This window comes from Poeciliopsis prolifica, unplaced genomic scaffold, assembly GCF_027474105.1.
Source record: "Poeciliopsis prolifica strain line A6 unplaced genomic scaffold, Auburn_PproV2 SCAFFOLD150, whole genome shotgun sequence".
Lineage (NCBI taxonomy): Eukaryota > Metazoa > Chordata > Actinopteri > Cyprinodontiformes > Poeciliidae > Poeciliopsis > Poeciliopsis prolifica.
In genome coordinates, this window is record NW_026562525.1 from 98,066 (window position 1) to 114,192 (window position 16,127).

At 40.6% G+C, this 16,127-nt stretch overlaps 1 pseudogene; it reads right to left on the reverse strand.

Annotated features, from left to right (window-relative positions):
* Positions 1-2,354: 2,354 nt before the first annotated feature.
* On the reverse strand, positions 2,355-4,651 carry LOC129355916 (gastrula zinc finger protein XlCGF8.2DB-like; annotated as a pseudogene).
* Between the last annotated feature and the right edge of the window lie 11,476 nt (positions 4,652-16,127).

Below are 16,127 nucleotides of genomic sequence, written 5' to 3' on the forward strand. Positions count from 1 at the left end.
CCTGGGTGTGGATATGTAGGCCCCAGTCCTTTTTTAAGTGGGCTATCTGGGAATGGGATAGAAACGGGCAACACTATATGGGGCCCATGTGGTTTCAGTATCATGGGTCCAACATGGGAAGCCCATGTGGGCAGACCACATTGAACCCACATGACATCAGCATGGGCTGACCATATATGGGTTAGACCTGGGTGTGGATATGTAGGCCCCAGTCCTTTTTTAAGTGGGCTATCTGGGAATGGGATAGTACTGGGCAACAGTATGTGGGGCCCATGTGGTTCTAGTATATGGGCCCAACATGGGAAGCCCATGTGGGCTGACCACATTGAACCCACATGACATCAGCATGGGCTGACCATATATGGGTAGACCTGGGTGTGGATATGTAGGCCCCAGTCCTTTTTTAAGTGGGCTATCTGGAATGGGATAGTACTGGGCAACAGTATGTGGGGCCCATGTGGTTCTAGTATATGGGCCCAACATGGGAAGCCCATGTGGGCTGACCACATTGAACCCACATGACATCAGCATGGGCTGACCATATATGGGTTAGACCTGGGTGTGGATATGTAGGCCCCAGTCCTTTTTTAAGTGGGCTATCTGGTAATGGGATAGTACTGGGCAACAGTATGTGGGGCCCATGTGGTTCTAGTATCATGGGCCCAACATGGGAAGCCCATGTGGGCAGACCACATTGAACCCACATGACATCAGCATGGGCTGACCATATATGGGTTAGACCTGGGTGTGGATATGTAGGCCCCAGTCCTTTTTTAAGTGGGCTATCTGGGAATGGGATAGTACTGGGCAACAGTATGTGGGGCCCATGTGGTTCTAGTATATGGGCCCAACATGGGAAGCCCATGTGGGCTGACCACATTGAACCCACATGACATCAGCATGGGCTGACCATATATGGGTTAGACCTGGGTGTGGATATGTAGGCCCCAGTCCTTTTTTAAGTGGGCTATCTGGGAATGGGATAGTACTGGGCAACAGTATGTGGGGCCCATGTGGTTCTAGTATATGGGCCCAACATGGGAAGCCCATGTGGGCAGACCACATTGAACCCACATGACATCAGCATGGGCTGACCATATATGGGTTAGACCTGGGTGTGGATATGTAGGCCCCAGTCCTTTTTTAAGTGGGCTATCTGGGAATGGGATAGAAACGGGCAACACTATATGGGGCCCATGTGGTTTCAGTATCATGGGCCCAACATGGGAAGCCCATGTGGGCAGACCACATTGAACCCACATGACATCAGCATGGGCTGACCATATATGGGTTAGACCTGGGTGTGGATATGTGGGCCCCAGTCCTTTTTTAAGTGGGCTATCTGGGAATGGGATAGTACTGGGCAACAGTATGTGGGGCCCATGTGGTTCTAGTATATGGGCCCAACATGGGAAGCCCATGTGGGCTGACCACATTGAACCCACATGACATCAGCATGGGCTGACCATATATGGGTTAGACCTGGGTGTGGATATGTGGGCCCCAGTCCTTTTTTAAGTGGGCTATCTGGGAATGGGATAGTACTGGGCAACAGTGTGTGGGGCCCATGTGGTTCTAGTATATGGGCCCAACATGGGAAGCCCATGTGGGCTGACCACATTGAACCCACATGACATCAGCATGGGCTGACCATATATGGGTTAGACCTGGGTGTGGATATGTAGGCCCCAGTCCTTTTTTAAGTGGGCTATCTGGGAATGGGATAGTACTGGGCAACAGTATGTGGGGCCCATGTGGTTCTAGTATCATGGGCCCGACATGGGAAGCCCATGTGGGCAGACCATTGAACCCACATGACATCAGCATGGGCTGACCATATATGGGTTAGACCTGGGTGTGGATATGTAGGCCCCAGTCCTTTTTTAAGTGGGCTATCTGGGAATGGGATAGTACTGGGCAACAGTATGTGGGGCCCATGTGGTTCTAGTATCATGGGCCCAACATGGGAAGCCCATGTGGGCAGACCACATTGAACCCACATAACATCAGCATGGGCTGACCATATATGGGTTAGACCTGGGTGTGGATATGTAGACCCCAGTCCTTTTTTAAGTGGGCTATCTGGGAATGGGATAGTACTGGGCAACACTATGTGGGGCCCATGTGGTTCTAGTATCATGGGCCCAACATGGGAAGCCCATGTGGGCTGACCACATTGAACCCACATGACATCAGCATGGGCTGACCATATATGGGTTAGACCTGGGTGTGGATATTGTTAAGAATTATAAAGATGAAGAACTTGATCTTAGCTCGTTAATTAATTCTTAGTCCCGAATTCCTGTGTCTGTGTAAGTGTGCAGAGAGAAAAGAGCAATCGTACGACGTCAGACTTCAGATATTCAGAGTTTTATCCAGAGAAAATCAATCCAAGAAGAACTTTACAATAAGCCTCTCACCTAGAGCAAAAGTCCAAGATATTACAAAACAGAGACAAAGAACTGAGTAAAAAAGACAACAGATTAACAGAAGATGCATCCTCCGGGAAAACTCTCACTCAGCACAAAGAGATTCCAACTTCTGCTGTAAACCAAATCATTTTATAGAATGCGTAATCTCATCATTTAAATATATGCATTAGGAGGTGTGTTCTTTTCCTTTGTGTGGGCTGTCTCAATGTTAATTTTATTACCCTGCTAAAGAGCCCCAAAAGCAGATATACGGCAAACCCTTCTCGTATCAGCCGCTGTCCAGTTTGATATAGAGTGCAGCTGCAGCGCTATCTGTGCCTCAAAATGTTTCCACAAGAAAGTAGTTTGTATTTTTAACCAAGCTTGCACACAATGTAATGCTAAATAATGACTATAAGTTTGGATCTAATAAGTAACTAATTAAAAACATGCTTAAAGAAATATAGTTAATTCTAATATAGATAAAATTATTTATAAAAAGTTTTAAGATCCTAGTGAACTTTTGAACCATGCTCAGGAATTTGTTAATTGCCTGGCATATAGGCTCCTTATCTCAAGATATCCAAGGAGTCTAGGCCGTTCAGCGTGACATCAAGAAACTCGCACCGGTTTGGCTTTCGTGTTGTTCTCCCTTTGTTTGGAGGACACACCCTTTTATTGTACAGAAGTGTGTTCAATTAGACAGGTCACGTGATGTGACACACAATAATCCAATAATGAGAAAAAAAAAAAAACAACAACAAATGAGAGCACAAAAACATTCATAATGTCAACAGAGAGTCAGTGGAGTGGAGCCTTTTTTCATTCAGTGTAAGAGAACCAACAGTAAGATAAAAAGGCAGGAAGAAACGATATAGACGATAATTGAAATGAGGTTGATAGTTTTAATTTATTGTGTGATTAATTGATTTATCGTTTATCGCGACAGGCCTATATCGGAAATACTTCTACGGCTTTTCACCAGTGTGAATCCTCATGTGCTTAGTTAAATGCTCTTTTTGACTAAAACTTTTTCCACAGTTTCCACATGAAAACGGCTTTTCACCAGTGTGAATCCTTATGTGTCGAGTTAAATTCTGTTTTCACTAAAACTTTTTCCACAGTTCACACATGAAAAAACGTTTTTCATTGGTGTGAATTCTCATGTGCAGAGTTAAACAATGTTTATGACTAAAACGTTTTCCACAGTTCACACATGAAAAAGGTTTTTCATTAGTGTAAATCCTCATGTGCCGAGTTAAACAAAGTTTTCGACTAAAACTTTTTCCACAGTTCCCACATGAAAACGGCTTTTCACCAGTGTGAATCCTCATGTGCTTAGTTAAATTATGTTTTTGACTAAAACATTTTCCACAGTCCACACATGAAAACGGCTTTTCACCAGTGTGAATCCTCATGTGCTCAGATAAATTCTGTTTATGACTAAAACTTTTTCCACAGTTCCCACATGAAAACGGCTTTTCACCAGTGTGAATCATCATGTGCCGAGTTAAACACAGTTTATGACTAAAACTTTTTCCACAGTCCACACATGAAAACGGCTTTTCACCAGTGTGAATCATCATGTGCCGAGTTAAACACAGTTTATGACTAAAACTTTTCCCACAGTCCACACATGAAAACGGCTTTTCACCAGTGTGAATCATCATGTGCAGAGTTAAATTCTGTTTACGACTAAAACTTTTCCCACAGTCCACACATGAAAAGGCTTTTCACCAGTGTGAATCCTCATGTGCTGAGCTAAGTTCTGTTTTTGACTAAAACTTTTTCCACAGTCCACACATGAAAACGGCTTTTCACCAGTGTGAATCCTCATGTGCCGAGTTAATGCCTGTTTTTCACTAAAACTTTTTTTCACACATGAAAACGGCTTTTCACCAGTGTGAATCCTCATGTGCTTAGTTAATGCCTGTTTTTCACTAAAACTTTTTCCACAGTCCACACATGAAAAAGGCTTTTCACCCGTGTGAGTTCTCATGTGAGCATCAAAAACAGATTTGAAAGTCAAATGCTTTTTACAGATGACACATGAAAAAGGTTTCCTTCTGTCCTGATGTTGGTTCTCAGTTTCATCAGGCTTTTTTAACATGTCTTGGTTCCCATTTGGTTCTGATTCAGTTTGGTATGTTTGCTTATCAACAGGAACCACCATGCAGGTATCAGTCTCCTGTTTTAATTCAATCAGTTCTTCACTATGACTGCAGTAAACTTCTTTCTCTTCCTCTTTTATCTGCAGGTGTTCTAGATCCTTCTGTTCTTCTTTTATCTGATGATCTGGTTCTTCTTGTTCTTGTTTCACCTGCAGAGGTTCTAACTCCTCCTGGTTCAGAGTGGATCTCCTCTCCTGGTTATAAACGTTACACTGCAGGGAATCTGGATAAGCAAACAGAGAAAAGAGTAATTCTTAACTTTACTGAATTAAATAGGAGAATTCATTCAACATTAAAACAGTTCCTTTGTTACTTGCTTTTCTAAGTCAGACAGGAAGAACTGTGGGTCCATTTCCTGTAAGTATGGGGACTGGTATAGGACCAGCATGCACTGGTTGGGCCTGTGGGTTTTGACCAGAGCAGGAGAAGAAACAATGAAAAGTAGTGATGGTGAGATGAAGCTTCATGAAGCTCTGAGGAACTCCATCCCATCATGGACTCATGAGCCGATGCACCGCGGTGCTTCATATGCTCCACTGTGACATCAAGTGGACAATATATGTAAAATAGGCAACGTGAAAACAACACGAAGCCTTACAATGAGTAAACAAGTAAAAGATGTTTGTGATTCTGATTAATCTGTTTGTATGAAACAATGGCTGCATCAAAAGGAAACTAGAAACAAATAGAAAACAGAGAGTTGTGATTGGCTTGTTATTCGCTGTTTCACCAGGGGCAACGATTTATTACTAAAAATAAAAACTTTAACTGTATTCTGGTTTAGGTGAGTTCTCTGTTTTATGTGCTTCATTAAAATCCTCCTGGATTACTCGACACATCACTAATGAAAAGTTATTTTTTATTATTTGCTTCTTAAACTAGAAAAATAAACTATAAAAGGAATCTTAAAAGTTTTTTGAACATTGAACTTCTTTTATCTACGTATGAAGCAAACAATCGCCACAACAATTTATTTATTACAAATTATTACATTTTACAGCTTCTAACACCGCTATATTAGTTTATGCTGCTTTCTTTACTAACCTCGCGCTGCATTGTTCACATTCTCCCGTTTTCAAAAGAAAGACTCAGTAGTTAAAGGAGGAAGAGCCATAAAAAGGTCATTTCTCTCCATAAATCAGCCATTCTCATTGTGATGTCTGCGTTCATTTACCTGCTAACAAAACATTTATCCGGGAAAAGAGCGTTTACTAAAATGATCCTCATGCAGAAAGGTGCAGACATTTAGACCTTAACCTGCATCCAAACGCTGCTGTTTCCTACCTATTCGGTGTAAGATGATCTGGGGAGTCCGGGAGAAATCAAGCAGTCTGCGCTGATCGTCCATCTCTTCCTCCGACTGGACGATGATTTCTTTAAACTCTGTCAATGTTTCTGCAGTTCACTGCTCGCCGATTCACTCGTTTAAGCTGGACTGGAGATATTTATTAGAGAAACACTCAAACATTCAACAACACAGACCATGTGCTGTCCTCTTTGTCTTCTACTTCTTTTTCTTCTACTACTACTTTTTCTTCTTCTTCGGGGTTTTAAGACTGTCGTTCATTCATGTCATCGCATTACCGCCACCTTGTGGATCCAACGATCATTACATCTACAGATTTCTCATAAAGTGCCAGTTCTCTTTGCAGAACCTAAAATCTTTTCCTAGTAACAGAATAAGCTGCAGCAGAAAAGAGAAAAATACAACTAAGACAAAGGAAACACTAAATTATTGAAGACAATAATAATCAACAAACTACAGAGACAACATGCAAGTTTTTATACAATGATAAGGAAGGAAAAACAAGGGCAAGACGGTCTGGTTCTTATGCAGCTGTGGAAAACAACCTTCCAGCCTTGTACAAGTAACCCAAATAGTTCTTTACAAGAAATTCAATTCTTTTGGTCAGAGTTCACAAACATTTCACATGACATGACTAGCAGACGTGACCTTACTGTAATTTTTCCATGACAACTCGTTAAAGCTGGACTGGAGATATTTATTAGAGAAACTCAAACATTCAACAAAACAGAACATCCGCCATCTCATTGTTCTTCCTCCTATTCTTCTTCTTGGAGACTTTATGACAGTCGACATTCACATTGTTTATTCTGGATAATTTCAGCAAATAGGGTTAAATATCATTCACCTAGCACTCGAAAAGTGAGACAAAGATGGGCAAACCGCCGGTCAGAGATTCGGTTGTTTTCCGACTTTTCAAATCAGTTTCAATCTCATTTTACTTTAAAGACAAAACTATCACTAATACTTTTCTGCTAATCTTTTTTTTAACAAACTCAATCATCATATACATTCTATTGTCGAGTTAAAAAATAATAATGAATAATCCCCACAAACTTTCTCTATTGTACAGAATAATACAAATCAATCCCTCAAGTCCAATCAAGTGGGGAATGTTCTGGAAGGGAGTCAAACTGATAATGCATGAAATTAGTCACAATGGACCACAATGTCTCTTCATCTATCAGCATCAGTACTGGCTCTCCTCAGGGCTCTGAGCTGAGCCCTCTGCTCTTCACATTGCACACACTACATACAGTTTGACATAAACAGCATGTTAATACAATAACATACAGTTTATCATAATTCTTTTTTGATAGAGAATATGCCAAAAACTACAACAGATCTCGGAAGGAAAAATGTCATGGCTGCACATCTCCAAGTATCTAAAGGTGAAGATCCAAATGATCCCATTTAACAAATACAACAATTTTCAGCTCTATAGACATGAAATCCCTCCAGTCTTTCATTCCAATTTTTAACAAATCAATTCTTTCGTGAACCTCAACATAGGATATGTTTGGAAATTAGGCCTGTCACGATAACAGATTTTGCTGGGCGATTAATTGTCTCAAAAAATTTGTGCAATAAACGATAATATTATTTGAAGACCTTTATACACTGATTTAATGGAAATTACATAATAATCTGGGTAAATCTGATCTAAATCAAGGATTTACCCAGACTGGGAGAGTGACGCAGCCTGTTGACTGTGACCGGTAGCCAATCAGAAAGCGCGGATTCTCCTCGTGCTTTCTGAGGGGAAACACGGAGGGAATCCCGAACAGCTGACACGATGCAACCCGAAGTCCAGCGGACATCGGAAACAACATGAATGTTTATTCAACAGTTCGTGCAAAAAAAACCCATAAATAACTAGGGGAGAAGTTAAATTTCTACCAGAAAACCCCGTAACTTTTCAGCTGTTCTTCGTTAACGTGACATAAATAGGTTATAATGATTTTCATTTAGTCAGGACTGACACAAGCCACATGCATTGCAGATAGATTGTAGTGAGGAATTGATTAATGCCTGGTTTTCAAAGTTAGTGAACTGGACTTATTATTTTGTGCCCATTGTTGGACACAACACCGTTTGATCAAACCTTTATATCTAGGATTTCTGTCGGCTAATGTGTCTCTGAGGTTTTGATAAAGAGTCAACAATTCGCGACATAATGTGTGCTGGGCATTACACTAAGGAAGTAAGGAAGGAGGGTGTTAGCAGAATCAGTTTTCGGCACAGCGTTCAGCGTGACATCAAGAAACTCGCACCGGTTTGGCTTTCGTGTTGTTCTCCCTTTGTTTGGAGGACACACCCTTTTATTGTACAGAAGTGTGTTCAATTAGACAGGTCACGTGATGTGACACACAATAATCCAATAATGAGAAAAAAACAACAACAACAACAACAAATGAGAGCACAAAAACATTCATAATGTCAACACCCCCACTTGCTCACATTTGGGTAGCTTCCTCTGACTCTTAATATTTCAACCAAAATACATTCATGATTCACCAAACATAAACATTTCATACTTCCTCAACTTAATCTTTGTTGCTGGTTTAGTTAGTACATCTGCAACCATTTCATTAGTTGGACAGTACTCTAGAAATACTTTTCCTTCATTTACAACTGTTCTGACAAAATGATATTTAGTATCAATATGTTTACATCTTTGTCTATTCACAGGATTTTTGGCTAAGGATATGGTACCCTGATTGTCCTCATAAATCTTAGCTAAATAATCCAGACCATCCATGTTGAACAACAGTTGTTTTCAAGTATAAGCATTCCTGTATAGTAGCAGCTAGTGCCATGTACTCTGCTTCACATGTAGATAGAGCTACTGTAGGCTGTCTTTTGGTCTTCCATGAGACTAACGGACCATCTTTATTTAGACTCATACAGTAACCTGTTGTACTCCTTCGATCGGATACGTCACCTGCCCAATCAGCATCACTGTATGCATATATAAGGTTATCACAGGCACCCTTTTAAAACATAGTTCTTTATCTTGTGTGCCTCTTAGATACCTAAAAACATGCTTTACAGTATTCCACTGCTCTGTGGTTGGGTTTGCAAAGTACTGTGCCAGTTTACTTACTACATAGCTTAAATCTGGTCTTGTACATGTTGACAAATAGATTAAGCTTCCTGCCTCCCTGTATTTCTGACATCACTCATTACTTCAGCATTATCATAAATTAAGTTTCTGCTCACAAGGGTAGTTCGTGGCTTACAGTTCTGCATGTCAAACTTTTCCAGTATTTTCTTCACATACTTCGACTGTAACATTTTAACACTGTCAGCCTCTTTTTCAAAGTCAATGCCAAGAAAATGTGCCAACTTTCCTAAGTCCCTTCATCTTAAATTTGGATGCAAGTTTCTCTTTTACACTTTAAGAATATTCGTATCTGGGCAGCAATAATCAAATCATCGACCCATATAATGATATGCACAGTTTTCAGTATCATTAATCTTTGTGTAAACACAATTATCAGCAGGGTTTTGAACAAACTTGATTTCACATAGGTAGTCATGCAACATTTTGTTCCAGTTTCTGCCCGACTGTTTGAGTCCATAAGACATTTTTGCAGTTTTACACCAGTTTCTCATTTTCTTGAGATTCTTCTTGTAGCCCTCTGGTTGTTCAATATAAAGTTCACATTCAATTGGAGCATGTAAATATGCTGTCTTTACATCCATCTGTTCTCCTGTGCTACCTTTTGCATCAACACTCTGATGCTCGTCATGCTAGCAGTTGGTGAAAAGGTTTCATCATAGTTCACACCTTCTTTTGACTGAATCCTTTAGCAACATATCTAGCCTTATATTTATCTGATCCATCATTATTCTTTTTGATTGTATACACCATTTACCCCCCACTACAGCTTTACACCTCAGGTAAGTTGGTCAGGGAAAAAGTAACATTGTCCTGTAATGACTGCATTTCCTCATCCATTGCTGTAACCCACTCTTTTGCATTCACAGACGTTACAGCTTCTTTGTAGGTTGAGGTACTCCACTTATCAGTCTGTAACAATAATCAATGTAGCTATTTGCTCTTCATCATCAATGCTACATACATAGTCATCTAAATAATCTGGTTTCTTTCTTTCTCTGACAGGGTATCGCCTCTCAGGTTCTTCATGTTTTGTTGTGTGACTGGTACTCGCCATTGGTTCTTTTTCTATGCTCGGGTCCTGATTTACTGGATCAGCATCTGAAGTTTTGGTTGCTTTGGGACTAATTCTTATCATATCATCATCATCATCATCCAAAGTTACAGTCTCATTTTCTCTCTGGATACAATTTCCACAAGCCTGTGTTTCTGGATTTTCCTGCTGTTTGGATAGTAGACCATATAAGCGGGGCTATTCTTGTCATACCCTATAAAAATGCCTTTTTCACACCTTGAATCCAGCTTCCCTTTCTCCGTTTGTAAGTGTAACAAACGCATCCAAACTTGTGCATCCTAGAAATGTTAGGCTGTCTGCCTGTCAACATGAAGTAAGGTGTTTGTTTTGTGCGATTATTAAAACATCTGTTTCGCACTACAGCAGCTGTCTGAACTGCATATGGCCATAACATTTTTGGTAACTCACCATCGATTAACATACATCTAGCCATGTCAAATAAAGTTCTCCAGTTTCGTTCTGCCGTACCATTTTGATGTGGAGAATATGGTGCGGAGGTCTCGTGTCTGATACTATTTCTGCTCAGTAATGCCTGATACTCTTTTCCTGTGAATTCTGTACCATTATCTGACCTCATACATTTAATCTTTCCATGTGGGGTCATGTCAGCAATAAACTTTCAGTAGCTTGTACTGTATCACTCTTGTTTTTCAAAAAATATACAAAGACTGCACTGGAATAATCATGTGTGAAGGATAATGCATATCTGTGACCATCTTTTGACATTGGATCTATAGGTCCTGCTAAATCTGTGTGGACCATTGCTAGTGGTTCTTTAGCTCTTGCATCTGGCTCCTTGTTCCTAGTTTGAACAAATTTTCCTTTTGTGCAAACTTCACAATATGGCATTGGTTCACCTCTCCCTTTAATTCCATGCCATGAACAACATTTCTAGCTTCAGTACATCTCTGGAATTGCAATGTCCAAGAATCTCATGCCAACCTTGTAAGTCATAACATTTTTTACACTGACCACCACATTCATTGTCCGTCGTTTGCAAATAATACAATTTTGTTACATCCGTGAATGGGGAACTTGGTATCGTCTCTGAGAAGAACGTTCTTTCCTTCTTTGAAGATCACCGTTTGCTCCGCTGGATTTGCAGCTTTCACTGAGAAGATGTCCTGCGGATATGAAGGGATGTACAATGCGTTTCCTCAGCACCGTTTTAAGACGTCGACCTCTGTTGTCGATCAAACACACTTCCGCGTCTCCTCGTTGCTTAGCAACCCCAAAACACCTGGATCCATCAGCCAATTCCACGCAGTGCTCTCGGCCTGGAAACTCAAGCTTCCGAAACTTCCCGATGTCGGTGATTATATGCGATGTTGCACCAGCGTCCACCATCAGACCTCTCCTCCTGATGTCCACTCGCGTGTCAGCGTCGCTCACCCGGAATGCAAAACTCTTGTCGCCGCCGTCTCTTCGGCTACTTTCCGTGCGTTGTCCCGTTGTTTTCTCCTCTGCAGGTTGCGTTGCTGTGACTGTTATTCTTACAGTAACTGCACCATTGCTTCCGCTGGCAGGTTCTGCTGATGTGGCCTTTCATCCCACATTTAAAACACACGATCTCAGAATTTCCTGCTCCAGGATCATTTGCGCCTCTTGGTGCGCATTTCGTGCCAGAATGTGCTTTAGCTTTCATCACATCGTCTCAGATACTGTAGCACGCATATTCTCAATGTCTTCAAAACTTCTGAGTTTAGTCTTAAACTCTGCAAAAGTCAATTTTATCACCATCTTCGCTTTGCGTAATGTAAACAGCAAATGGCTTAAATGTCCCTGGAAGTCCTTTCAGGATCATGGCGATCAAAAGTCCATCGCTCAGCACCTCACCTGCATTCCTTAAAGCGGTGATCGCGGTCTCAGCTCTGATGATGTACTCTGTAACCGATTCACTGGGTGATTTCTGCAGCGAAGTTCAGTTCAGTGTACAAGTTAATTACTCTGGGCTTTCCTTTGCCGGCATAATGGGCCGGCAGGATTCCAAGTGCCGCACGTCCATCGTCTGACGCGTCATGCATGATAAGTGATAGACTCTTGTCATCCAAAAACTGAATGAGCTCGGCATAAGCTTCAGCATTTTTCTTCGCGTGTTCCTCTTCATCGTCATCATCGGAGGGACTTGTCAAAATTGTCTGTTTCAACCCTTGCAGTCGAAGATGTCCTAAAAACTTGGGTTTCCATAGTTCATAATTTTCTCATCTCCATCAAAAAGAAGTCTTGACAGCGGCTGTGTGCCATGTCTTTTTCTTTTCTGTTCATTTCCTCGTTTACTTACACAGCAGGTGTTCACGGTCTGTCGAGGCATTCACCTGTTTCTTCATTGATTCTGGGCCCATAACCTGTTAGCAGAATCAGTTTTCGGCACAGCGTTCAGCGTGACATCAAGAAACTCGCACCGGTTTGGCTTTCGTGTTGTTCTCCCTTTGTTTGGAGGACACACCCTTTTATTGTACACAAGTGTGTTCAATTAGACAGGTCACGTGATGTGACACACAATAATCCAATAATGAGAAAAAAAAAACAACAACAACAAATGAGAGCAAAAAACATTCATAATGTCAAAAGAGGGTCAGTGGAGTGGAGCCTTTTTTCATTCAGTGTAAGAGAACCAACAGTAAGATAAAAAGACAGGAAGAAACGATATAGAACGATAATTGAAATGAGGTTGATAGTTTTAATTTATTGTGTGATTAATTGATTTATCGTTTATCGCGACAGGCCTATATCGGAAATACTTCTACGGCTTTTCACCAGTGTGAATCCTCATGTGCTTAGTTAAATGCTCTTTTTGACTAAAACTTTTTCCACAGTTTCCACATGAAAACGGCTTTTCACCAGTGTGAATCCTTATGTGTCGAGTTAAATTCTGTTTTTCACTAAAACTTTTTCCACAGTTCACACATGAAAAACGTTTTTCATTGGTGTGAATTCTCATGTGCAGAGTTAAACAATGTTTATGACTAAAACGTTTTCCACAGTTCACACATGAAAAAGGTTTTTCATTAGTGTAAATCCTCATGTGCCGAGTTAAACAAAGTTTTCGACTAAAACTTTTTCCACAGTTCCCACATGAAAACGGCTTTTCACCAGTGTGAATCATCATGTGCCGAGTTAAACTCTTTTTTGACTAAAACTTTTCCACAGTCCACACATGAAAACGGCTTTTCACCAGTGTGAATCCTCATGTGCTCAGATAAATTCTGTTTACGACTAAAACTTTTTCCACAGTCCACACATGAAAACGGCTTTTCACCAGTGTGAATCATCATGTGCCGAGTTAAACACAGTTTATAACTAAAACTTTTCCCACAGTCCACACATGAAAACGGCTTTTCACCAGTGTGAATCCTCATGTGCTGAGTTAAACACAGTTTATGACTAAAACTTTTCCCACAGTCCACACATGAAAACGGCTTTTCACCCGTGTGAGTTCTCATGTTAGCATCAAACACAGATTTGAAAGTAAAATGCTTTTTACAAATGACACATGAAAAAGGTTTCCTTCTTTCCTGATTTGGTTCTCAGTTTCAGCAGGCTTTTTTAAGATGTCTTGGTTCCCATTTGGTTCTGATTCAGTTTGGTATGTTTGCTCATCAACAGGAACCACCATGCAGGTATCAGTCTCCTGTTTTAATTCAATCAGTTCTTCACTATGACTGCAGTAAACGTCTTTCTCTTCCTCTTTTATCTGCAGGTGTTCTAGATCCTTCTGTTCTTCTTTTATCTGATGATCTTCTGGCTCTTCCTGTTCTTGTTTCACCTGCAGAGGTTCAAACTCATCCTGGTCCAGAGTGGATCTCCTCTCCTGGTTATAAACGTTACACTTCAGGGAATCTGGATAAGCAAACAGAGAAAAGAGTAATTGTTAACTTTACTGAATTAAATAGGAGAATTCATTCAACATTAAAACAGTTCCTTTGTTACTTGCTTTTCTAAGTTAGACAGGAAGAACTGTGGGTCCATTTCCTGTAAGTATGGGGACTGGTAAAGGACCAGCATGCACTGGTTGGGCTTGTGGGTTTTGACCAGAGCAGGAGAGGAAACAATGAAAAGTAGTGATGGTAAGATGAAGCTTCATGAAGCTCTGAGGAACTCCATCCCATCATGGACTCATGAGCCGATGCACCGCGGTGCTTCATATGCTCCACTGTGACATCAAGTGGACAATATATGTAAAATAGGCAACGTGAAAACAACACGAAGCCTTACAATGAATAAACAAGTAAAAGATGTTTGTGATTCTGATTAATCTGTTTGTATGAAACAATGGCTGCATCAAAAAGGAAACTAGAAACAAATAGAAAACAGAGAGTTGTGATTGGCTTGTTATTCGCTGTTTCACCAGGGGCAACAATTTATTACTAAAAATAAAAACTTTAACTGTATTCTGGTTTAGGTGAATTCTCTGTTTTATGTGCTTCATTAAAATCCTCCTGAATTACTCGACACATCACTAATGAAAAGTTTGATCTTTATTATTTGCTTGTTAAACTAGAAAAATAAACTATAAAAGGAATCTTCAAGTTTTTTGGACATTGAACTTCTTTTATCTACGTATGAAGCATCACCTCAGTGCAGCTTGTTGATTGAACTTTTATAGGATGTTTGGTTTGACAATTTATTTATTACAAATTATTACATTTTACAGCTTCTAACACCGCTATTATTAGTTTATGCTGCTTTCTTAACTAACCTCGCGCTGCATTGTTCACATTTCTCCCGTTTTCAAAAGAAAGACTCAGTAGTTAAAGGAGGAAGAGCCATAAAAAGGTCATTTTCTCTCCATAAATCAGCCATTCTCATTGTGATGTCTGCGTTCATTTACCTGCTAACAAAACATTTATCCGGGAAAAGAGCGTTTACTAAAATGATCCTCATGCAGAAAGGTGCAGACATTTAGACCTTAACCTGCATCCAAACGCTGCTGTTTCCTACCTATTCGGTGTAAGATGATCTGGGGAGTCCGGGAGAAATCAAGCAGTCTGCGCTGATCATCCATCTCTTCCTCCGACTGGACGATGACTTCTTTAAACTCTGTCAATGTTTCTTGAAACTTTTTTCACTAAAACTCCAACATTCGACGAAACAGACCAGGCGCCATCTTCTGTTTCTTCTACTTCGTCTGCTGCTTCTTCTTCTTTGGAACTTTTTTAATGTTTACTTATTTATATTCCGCCACCTTCTGGATAGTATGAGCATGACATCTAATGATTTCTAATAAAGTAATAGTTATCTTTGAAAACACTAAAATCTTCTCTTCCACTTGATTTAAATGAGACAAATACAATATTAGTATTCTGGTTCTCCGTAAATACATAGGCAATATGGGGAGTCCAGGAGAAATCAAGCAGTCTGCGCTGATCCTCCATCTCTTCCTCCGACTGGACGATGATTTCTTTAAACTCTGTCAATGTTTCTGCAGTTCACTGCTCGCTGATTCACTGGTTTAAGCTGGACTGGAGATATTTATTAGAGAAACATTCAACAAAACAGACCATGTGCCTCTCTGTCTTCTTCTTCTGCTTCTTCTTCTGCTTTTCACTGTAACGGCGGTATGCGTCCATTGCTCTTGTGCTACTGCCACCTATTGGATCCTCATGTCAATGTCTCAAATTCTCATAATGATCCCAGTACTTTTTTAAAAAGCCCAAAATCTTCTTTTCCCTCTCAATAGTATTTAACTGATCAACCACAGGCTCAATGGATCACAATGTCTCTTCGTCTATCAGCATCAGCTCTGTGCTGCGGCCACTTGAAATATCACAGCCGGGAGAAGCTGCTCCTTGGTCTAGGGGTATGATTCTCGCTTCGGGTGCGAGAGGTCCCGGGTTTAAATCCCGGATGAGCCCATTTGAAAGCTTACGTGTTGCAAAAATGTTACTATTTCCTATGAACCACTAAGAAAACAGTAGCACAAAATCAAATCAGCCTCGTGGGACATGTTATTCATGCCGACAGACTTTTAAAACAAGTATTAAACAAATTAAAGCGTTGGAGGCTGTTGCAGCTCAACGCCGCTCTGTCCTTATTGTGT